The sequence below is a fragment of the Girardinichthys multiradiatus genome, chromosome 5 (assembly GCF_021462225.1).
Source record: "Girardinichthys multiradiatus isolate DD_20200921_A chromosome 5, DD_fGirMul_XY1, whole genome shotgun sequence".
Lineage (NCBI taxonomy): Eukaryota > Metazoa > Chordata > Actinopteri > Cyprinodontiformes > Goodeidae > Girardinichthys > Girardinichthys multiradiatus.
Window position 1 is genome coordinate 45990775 of NC_061798.1, and position 10223 is coordinate 46000997.

Genomic DNA, 10223 nt, shown 5'->3' on the forward strand with positions numbered 1-10223 from the left:
ATCTGGATGCTGCGAGTCTTCTTTTCGTGGGGTGCACTTTCAAAGGGGGGGCAGCCTTGGAGGTGTGCTGCTCTGCTGGCTGTCGTGTGGGGGGGGGGCTGGGGGATGGCATGGAGGGGCTGCGGCCTGTGGGGTGGAGGGGTTGTGTCTACTTCTAGGATGTGGGGTCACTGGCGTTTGGATCGGCTGGGCGGCGATGGTGGAGCTGAGCTGGATAGTGTTTCTCCCTGGGTGGTCGTTGCAGTGGCAGTGATGTAGTGATTTCTGTGGCTGAGGGGAGCGTGGTGGAGGGCACTGGCCCTGGGTGCCTGCCGCTGGCCGGAGACCTCTTGGTGGGTGAGTTTGGCCCATCATGGTGCAGGGTCAGGTGTCCTGTTGTGGGTGCGGTGCCCGGTTGGGTCTGCCCTGTTGCACCAGTGGGCGGGGGTGGCATTGCGCGGGGACCTTACCTTGCCTTGCCGTTGCGGCGTGCTGTGTGGTGGGGGAGCGGGGTGCGGCGGGGGTGCTTAGAGCGGGGCTGTGTGTGAATCTTACGCTGTGTGGGTGTGGCTTCACCTTTGGGGGTGTGCCCCTGTGGGGGAGGGGATTCGTGGCGTTTGGGTTCGGGGGCATGTGTTCGATATCGGTGTCCTTGCTGGGGGTGGCCCTGTGGGGCGGTTCATGTTGGGGTTCATGGGATTCACTGGGGGTGGGAGACTCATGGGGTTGGGATCGGAGCTCATTGGGGGATCGGGACTGCTCTGTCCTGGGGCGGCTTCGGTTGACGGGCTGGTATGAGCCATGTGGCCCCCTATGTTGTACATAGCCCCCTCTCTGGGGGTGGATGGGGGTTGTTGGGGGCTGGTTTCGGGGCAGGGGGGCGGGCGCTGGACCGGGGTCACCCGGGTCTGGGCAGTGGCGATGCTGTCTGCCTGTCTTTGCCCCAGGAGGGAAGGGGACCACCTCCTGGGTCCGGGGCTTGTTGCCCCTAGGGTGTACCAGCGCCTGGACCTGGGAGTATAGAGTATGCATGGGGAGTGTGAGTGAGTGTATGACATCCCTTGTTGTTTGTCTTTATGTTGGGTGCGAGTGATTTTATGTGTATGCATGAGTGTGGGAGTGGGTGATTGTGACTGTGTGTGCCTGTTGGTTTTTTTTTGTGACAGGTTGGGTCTTGGAGTGCTCCCTCACCTGGATCAGCTTAGGCCCCACCATATTATGGGGGGCCTATTTCCTCCCCGCCACACTACCTGCCGGTGGTTGGAGTCTCTGCCTGCTGGTGTACTTGTGGTTCTTGGTGTCCGGGGCTGGGTGCTTTGGTGTGTGCTGGCTCACTCCCAATGGCTGCTTGCCGAGGCCTGGCCCCCTGGGCTCTGTCGGGCCTCTGCTTGGGGGGTAGTGTGTCCCGGGGTCTTGGGTCTCTGGGTCCATGGCTGGATCTGCTCGGGCGTGGACGGCTGCTGGCGGGGCCTGTGGGCTCGTTGCTGTGGCTCCCTGGGGCTTCTGCACTGTCGCTGCTGGGTGGTTCCCCTGGGACTGTCCACTGCTCTTCTCTGGGGGGGCTGCGGTAGTCCCGGCTGTGGTTCTCCTGGGGTTCCTGTGCTTTGGGGGGCCTTCGGATGTCTGTGGCTCGGAAAAAAAAAAAACAGCCACAGGTGTAAGCAAGCAGAATGTAATTCTTTCTCTCCTCCACTCTTTCCCCCTTTTCTCCCCTTTTTCTCTTTTGCCCAATCTCTCTTTTTTGAGCTTCTTTTTTCCTTTTTATTTCAGTCTCCATGTCCGTAACAATTGAAATATTCCCAAAGAAGTTTATAATAAAGTTTCTTTTATAAATATCAAGCAGAGCTTTAAAGCATTAGCTGTGATGCTCTGCTTGTGAGAGTAAATCTGTTGGGCAATTTCTTGGCACTCAGACAACAATTCTGAGCGCTACTCTGCTGGACAGGACAAGGTTTAAAAAAAAAAAAAGAATATGCAGGAGCATCGCAAACTTCAAAGTCTTCTGGAGAACTGCCTGTTCGTAAAAGCCGAGAAGTGTGAGTATCACCAGTCGTCAGTCACTTTCTTGGGTTACATCCTTGAGGGTGGACAGGTACATTAAGATCCAGAGAAAATAAGAGCTGTACTAGAATGGCCGGTGCCAGACTCACGCAAGTCTTTGCAGAGTTTTTTGGGATTTGCTCATTTTTACTGACATTTCATCAAAGACTATAGTCTCGTTGCTGCACCTCTAACTGCTCTGACTTCTTCCAAGATCCCTTTTTCGTGGAAGCAGCCTTTTGTGCTCTCAAGGAGAAGTTTTCTAATGCCCCCATCTTGGTCCATCCAGTTTCCTCAAGACAATTTATCCTGGAAGTCGACACCTCAGACATTGAGGTTGGAGCGTTGCTATCGCAAAACTCTGAAGATGGGAGACTTCATCCTTGTGCTTTCTTTTCTTGCAGGTTCAGCAATACGGAAAGGAACTATGACGTGGGTGACAGAGAGCTGCTAGGGATAAAATTGGCCCTTGAGAAGTGGCGCCACTGGCTGGAGGGGGCCAAGCATCCTATCCAAGTCTGGACTGATCACAAGAACCTTGCCTACCTACAGTCAGCCAAGAGACTAAACCCACATCATTCTCCCTGGTCGTCATTTTTCTCTCGTTTCGACTTATGTATTTCTTTCAGACCTGGACCAAAGAATACTAAGCCGGATGCCCTCTCCAGACAATTCGCCACAGACTATTTGGTGAGGGAACCTGCGCCCATCATACTGCCCAGTCAGATGGTCGGTGCACTCAGATGGGAGATTGAGGAGACTGTTCTAAAGGCTCAACAACAGGAGCCTGATCCTGGTAATGGGCCACCTAACCATATCTACGTCCCTCTACAGTACGAGCCCAATTAATCAATTTGCTACACATAGCAAAGTTTTCTGCTCATCCGGGTGTTAGTAGAACTATTGCATTGGTTCAAAGAAGGTTTTGGTGGCCATCATTACATAAAGATGTGAAGGAATTTGTTCAGTCTTGTGCTACTTGTGCCAGGAATAAGTCTTGCAACCAGCCTTCTGCGGGTCTTCTCCAACCTGTAAGCATCCCAAGTCGACCCTGGTCTCACATAGCTTTGGATTTTGTTACTGGTCTTCCCCTCTCCTCAGGTATGACAACAATTCTCACTATTGTGGACCGTTTTTCTAAAGCATGTCATCTCATCCCCCTCAGAAAACTTCCTTCAGCCCTTCAAACTTCCAAACTCCTCAAAAAACAAGTTTTTTGTCTCCATGGAATTCCGCAGGACATCTTATCAGACCAAGGCCCACAGTTCATATTGCAGGTTTGGAAACAGTTTTGTTTAGCTGTCGGAGCCAGGGTTTCATTGACTTCAGGTTACCACCCACAGTCAAATGGTCAGACTGAAAGATTAAATCAGCAGCTAGAATCAACCCTACGATGTCTCACGTCCACTAACCCTTCTGACTGGTGTGCATATCTATCTTGGGTAGAGTATGCCTTAAATTCACACATTTCCTCTGTTCACCTTTTGAGGCCTCACTGGGCTATCAGCCACCCCGGTTTGCTGCCGATGAAAAAGATGTCACTGTGTCATCCGTCCACCAACATGTCCACCGCTGGAAGACCATCTGGAACTCAACTGCCCAGAGCCTTCACCGCACTGCAGATCAGAACAAGCGTTTCGCTGATCGCAGACCTGCACCTGAGTATCAGCCTGGACAAAAGGTTTGGTTATCGGCACGTGATGTGCCCCTTAAGTCCTTGTCAAGGAATCTTTCGCCTCGTTTCATTGGTCCCTATGAGATAGAGATGATAATTAGTCCGTCTGCTGTTCGTCTTCGCCTACCTGCAAATCTTCGTATCCATCCTACCTTCCATGTCTCCCAGATCAAACTAGTGGTCTCCAGTGATTTGTGGATTTCATGGATTAGAAAGATCCTGCCTCCTATCTTCGTTTGGATTCACATCAAGCTGGCAGCTTTCTGCTCTCTTTGTCTCCTGAACCAAGCCATAAGCGTACCCTGTCCACCCTCCAATGTAAGCCACCGCACATCAAACTCCTCTTGTTCCGAGCTCACACAGAACAGCACCAAGAAAACTCTCTACGGATATCTCTGCAAAAGACCTGGATCCTGAATCTCATTCCCCCTGGCCACCTGACCACCGTTACCCAGTAAGCCGATCTCAGAATCATGTTAGTTCTTTGTTCTTAATTTCGTTTTTCCTTCTGTTACCCGTACTCACCCATTCTCTTCACTTCTCTCCCTACAGTGAAGTTTTCGTCCTTTTCGTTCCTGATTCCATCATCAATAAAACAGTCTTTATTTTACTTCCTTCTCTTGAGTGTTCTCTGTATGTGGGTCTGAGCTATTTCGAATATAATGATTTTGGTTCTTAGTTGAGCAAAAAAAATATTTTAATTACAGAATTAACATAATTTTTTCTCTTTTTTGACTTAAACATTGGACCTTCCCATAGATGGTGATAAGCATGAAACGTCTTTATGACACAGAACTTCCATACCCTTAGATTACACTTACTTGGGGTCACATTCTGCTCTGAAACACACTGGACTCTCCCTAAGTCATAGATTTGTCTAAACAAGTATTTCATCAGCTGAGGAATGCAAGACAAACAACAAAATTTTAGATCATGCTTGGTTTATTTTCCAGCAGGGAAAACAACATTTACAGTGATGCTTACTTCCCTCAAGCAGGTCATTACAATCCCATGATCATAAATCAGTAAATAACTTTTTAAAATGCACCATTCCTAAAAGGCTCTTTGTTTTTCTTTTTTTTTTTTGTATGTTTGTTGTAGTGTGTGTGTGTCACACCCACCCATTTTAGCAGTGTGTGAAATTTCTACAGTTGTTGAATCCCTTTATGTGTTGATCAAAAAGGGACTGTGTGCCCATGCATGCTGAAGGGGGCTGGCCCAGTGAAAGAAGAGAGGAATCCCTACACATGTAATCCTTGTCAATGAATTTAGGCAATCTTTTTTCATCATTAATGAATATTTCAGTAGTTATTGCAGTAAGCTTCTCGGGTGTCTCTCTCTTCACTGCTCCCATTTCTCATAAGTGAATCACTCCTCTAATAATTTAATTAATAGCATTGTATCCACAGATGAAAAGCTTATATTTAATCAGCAAAATGGGGAGAACAGCGATCAGGGGCCTTGACTGTCATCAAAACGTGCTTGAGCTCCCACTTGCTCACTAAGCCACTCTAAGCCCTGGGACACCCATACTTAATTGAGAGTTCATAAATAAATGTGGTTAGAGTAATCCCAGGATCCAGCCCCTCAGAGCCCCCACTTGAGCTGTGTGTGTACATGTGTGTGTGTTTTAAAAGTATCTGCATTCATATATACCCAAGCCAAGCTCCCCATGTCAGTACAACTGTGCCAAGGCAGACTCCAGTCCAGTGTGCCAGATCCTGGTTTATTTACCTTACGTGTCCCTTAGGTCGCTGCCTATGCCATATGTTACATTCATAGGGTGATTGGTCCCAGAATGCACTTTTTTTCTGTTGCATTTACATACTATATACTGGACATGTTTTGCAAAAGTCTTAGTTTATGTATTAACCAACATTTATTTAAAAGTTTATCAATTCCCAGATATTTGTACACTATTACTGGTAAAGGCTGAGCTAAGCTGGTTCCAGTTACAGTTTACAGTAATGTTTAAAATAAGTAATAGAAGGTTGGAATGTTAAAAAAAATGACATTAGTTACTTTTGTTAAATTGAACCCTGGTCACCCTGAACGCACCATACCCCTGTTGAAACATGGGGGAGACATGATCATTCTGTGGGGATACTTTCTTCAAATGCATGCCACATGGTTTAGATGTTTTTGCACAGAAAAGAAAAAGAAAATAATGGACCTGTTATCTCCTACTTCACAATTATGCAACACTTTCCTTTGGTCTATCCCGATAAAATGCAGTGAAGTTTATAGTTTCAACGTGACAAAATGTGGAAAGGTTGAAGCTTACAGAGTAAAAAAAACGATTCTACAACTGTTCTGCGCTGTAAAACTAGCAAAAACCTAATACTGGAAATGCTGTATCAATTTATATATATATATATATATATATAATTCAATGATATCTAATTAATAACTGCATGTCTGAGAAATTTTGTTGGCTATAGTTAATTAATTAAGCACAACCCCAACCACTGAAATTGTAGTACAAGGAGGGCTTTTTTGTAAAAACGGTGCATGATCACAAAATGAAATGAATAACAACTTTAAAGGTTACATATAATGCAAAATAAACTTTTTTAGCCATTAAATACATGTTGTTGTGTACTTGGAGTCTGTAGGAGTGCAGAAAGGTTGAATTTAATCTCTCCAGGTTCTGCATCGATATCTTTACATTCTGTTTGGGTCATATTTTTCAATCCGTCCATTTTTCTCTAACTCTGTTATGTTTTTTTTTTAACAGTTATGTCACAGTTTCTGCTGCTGACCAGCTAAACAAGGTCATGGACTTCGGGCTACCAATTTCGTATTTCCACCATTTTTCATTCTCACTGCAATTTTGTAGTCCAAACTCAAGTTTGCTGACACTGCAAGTTGATAAATCTAAATGTTTGTTTGTTGGGTGTGTTAACCCACACAATTCATTACACCGTCCCCCAGCATCAGAACCTCTTCGAAGTGCCTGGATACATTTGATTTTTCTTGGAAATGTATCCACATCAGTGGAGAAATTCCTATTTCATTTTTCAGCAAATTCTGATTTCCTGAAAATGGGATTTTGTTCATTTAGTTCTGCTGAAACTGTTCAGTCATTGAGACGTTAGTTTTTATATATAATATATATAAGATTTTATTTCCTTGCCTTGCAACAAATATCTAAATTTCTCTCTTCAGATCAGCTATTTTTGTTATACTTGTACCTTATTTGTTGATTTGAAAACAGGAAAAAGATTTTAAAAACTTCCTAAAAGTGGGTTTTGCCAACCAGGGATAAACCTTGGTCCACTGTCCATCACTTATTGATACAGACCCTGGAAACTTCACAGGAAAAATAAAAACTAATGAAATTATCAACGTTGTTGAATTAATTATGAATGGGAATAAGAAAAGACTGGGATCTCTGTGGAGTCAGAGTGGAGCGCTGCTTCATTAGCCATGCAGTCTCATCACATCCTCTTTTGGAGCTACAGACACGGGTGCTCTTCACATTTTCCTCTCTTCACTATCAGGACGTGCCATTGGATTTCATTTAAAATAATCTTTTATTCTCTCTAACCTGGCCTGCATTTTTCTTTTTTTTTGTATTTTGTTGTGACTTTTTTATTGCATCACTTGCCATCCTAAACCATGGTGATATTCATTCTTTGGTGGCTTATTTTATACATCACCGTTTTCTCATTTCCTAAAGATGAAGCAAAAAAAAGTGTTTCTTACTGTGGTCAGACAGTACATCTCTCTCTCTTTTTTCTTATTTGTTCTCGAACTCTCCCTCCTGACTACTTCTCAGTGGATATCATTCCTGATTCTGTACATGCAAATGAAATGGAAGGGAGGAGGGTTTAGATTTGGATTCATTGCCCCCCTCCTGCTCTTCCTCTTCATCTTCTTCCTCTTTTCCCCTGGTGGAGCAGAAGTGGGCTGGTGAGCCGCAGCACGCTGAGAAATCCTGGGCATGGGGTCTCATTAGGTAAGCAGAGGCCAGGGCAGCAGGGCTTCACATAGGTCCTGATTATTCTGAGAGCAATATGAAGAATCACCTCAGCTTTACACCTGATTACAGCAACTGTCTCTCAAGGTTCACAATCCTCCCAAAATTGAGAAAATGAAATATGAGGTAAAATCCACACATGTTCATTTTGTGTTAGAATAAATCAGCAGCAGTAAATGTATACAATCTACAGCTGTTATGAATTTCAAATGCAAGAATTAGGTCCACAAGTTTAATCTAAACCATACAGGGACATAATAATACATACAAGCGCAAATGTATTCATACATGTATGCAAAAATTTGCTTGTCAGTGTTTTAGCAAGCATTTTGTATACAAGGTGCTGACACAATTCTGATGGAATATTGGGCCACTCCTTTGGGTAGAAATGGTAATGCTCATTTAAATTGGTTAGTTTACTGCTATTGATGTAGCTTGTAAACGCTTTTCACAGGTTTGAGGTTGGGGCTTTGGGAAGTCCATTCCATCTGATCCAAATGCTTAGATGACAGATGATGGGTTTGGATGTTTAGGTAAAGTCCAGACAGCACCAAGGCTCAGGCCTGTCATAAACTGGAAGTTTGTTTAACCAATTGACTGAGAGGGTGCAGACTAAAAAAGAAAGTCCTTCTCCAATACCTTCAAGCTGACCATAAAATCTGCATCTTCTAACAAGAACAAGTTAAATACTTTCTGGAGAAAGGTTTTATTGTCACACAACACCACCACAAGCTCTGGTGAAAACAATAAAAAGAAGGACTATCTCCCAATTCTTCAACCTCACCTCAAATCCACAGCCAGACGGTTAAAACATGGACAGTGTTGCAACAGGAAAATGTTCCCAAATGCACATCCAAACTGGTTTTAGGAATAATAACGAAGGCTAAAATGAAAGCTTCTGTAATGGGTCATACCTGAAAATCTATCAACTATCATTAAAAGTAGAGACCATGGTAAGAAGCAAAATAATTTAAATGACAACGTAGAATTTTGCAATTTCTGATAACCAGACTTGTCAGATATTCTGCAAGAACTTCTTAGATAGCTACAAAAGTTTGCATTTTCCCTGCAGCTTGCTAAAAGACATTCATAAAGATATTAGTGTCGGCAAAGACATATAAAGTAAGGGTTAGATAGAATCCACAATACATTTAAATGTATGCAGCCAGTTCTTGTCTTTAAAAGTCACATTGTTTATATTATTATCATTCTACCTTGGAAAAGGATGGATCAAATCTCTCATGAAACATCCAAATTACATTCATAAGGGTAATAAATATATGTAAACTCCTAACTGACTCTGTGGATTAATAAAAAATAAAATTAAAACAAAGATTGCATGAAGTAAAAAGACCTTTACCCTTTAGATAATAATCTAATGGATCTAGGATTGATTCAATTATTTAATCACTACACATGGGTCTGTCATTAAAACAAATTAGGAGTATCAGGGTGAGCACATGGAGCTTAGAGGTCACATGTTGCAATGTTTTGAAATGTTGATCCTTCCCACACACAAACATCACACATCTTCCGCTTCATCCATTGGTGCTTCTTCAACGAATTGGCTAAATTGATCCTCGTATGAATTAGGTCTTTTCTCAAAGGGCTTCGTCAATACATTGACTCCTTTTATGAGGGTCATCAAATACCCATTACTGGGCGTCAGGGGGTCCCGTTTGGGGAGAGGCTGCCCAGGGTGACTGATGAGGCGGCTGGGGGAAAGTAGTAGATCTGGGGGGCCTCTGAGCGAAGGGCCAATAGTTGAGATATAGGAGGATGCTTTTGGTGGTTTAAAACAAACTCAAAAATGTTTGTTTTATATCCTTCCTGTTTGAAGAATGAGAATAACTTGATTTAAAGCTGCATCACATGTGGTTTTAGTCTTATCAAAACTTTTGATCAACATTTCACGATCTGACACATAAAGGTAAAATTAAGCACAGGCATGCCTAAATGTCCAGTGTTTCCTGGTGTAAATATGTACCAGCAATTCCCTAGAGAGAAAGAAAAAACCTCAAATAATCCTTACGGCTGCTCTCTGCTAATGTGAAACAACCTTTTAATGTGAACACAGACACACAGGATGTAAACAAACTGCCACTGCTGTCAAACACTCCAGTGAAAAGTGTCAAAAGTTCAGACTTTTCAATTACAACAGGTTTAATATGCACGCAGGCTTCCCCTGGCTGATTAAAATGCACCATTTTAAGTCTAATTGTTCAAGAAATTTGTGTTTTATGTTGCTGCAATGGTAATAACTAATGATAGATGCATAAAATTTGCATACATTTCCCAGACCAAGAGAATATTTGATCATTGTGCCATGGAGAATTGCTCTAAGTTAGGAAGGTAATTTCATTATCTCCTCCTCCTCATTTAAAGCCCGCCACTTTACAATAATTGGAAAACAGAATAAAAGATTAGCTTTTGACTGGATGATGGGCGTTAATAAAGTGTGATAGAATGCGAGCGATACAGAGAGGGTACCAATTACGGCAGCCAATCTGGGCCAGGCAGCCATTGATGGTGGTGGTTCAATCTCTT

General features: G+C 43.4%; 1 long non-coding RNA gene across 1 annotated transcript; it reads left to right on the plus strand.

The window, feature by feature from the left end:
* Positions 1-1861: 1861 nt before the first annotated feature.
* LOC124869029 lies at positions 1862-4304 on the plus strand. Its single transcript, XR_007038456.1, has 3 exons — positions 1862-2015; positions 2424-4148; positions 4247-4304. It is a non-coding gene; the product is annotated as an uncharacterized LOC124869029 (long non-coding RNA).
* Positions 4305-10223: the final 5919 nt, after the last annotated feature.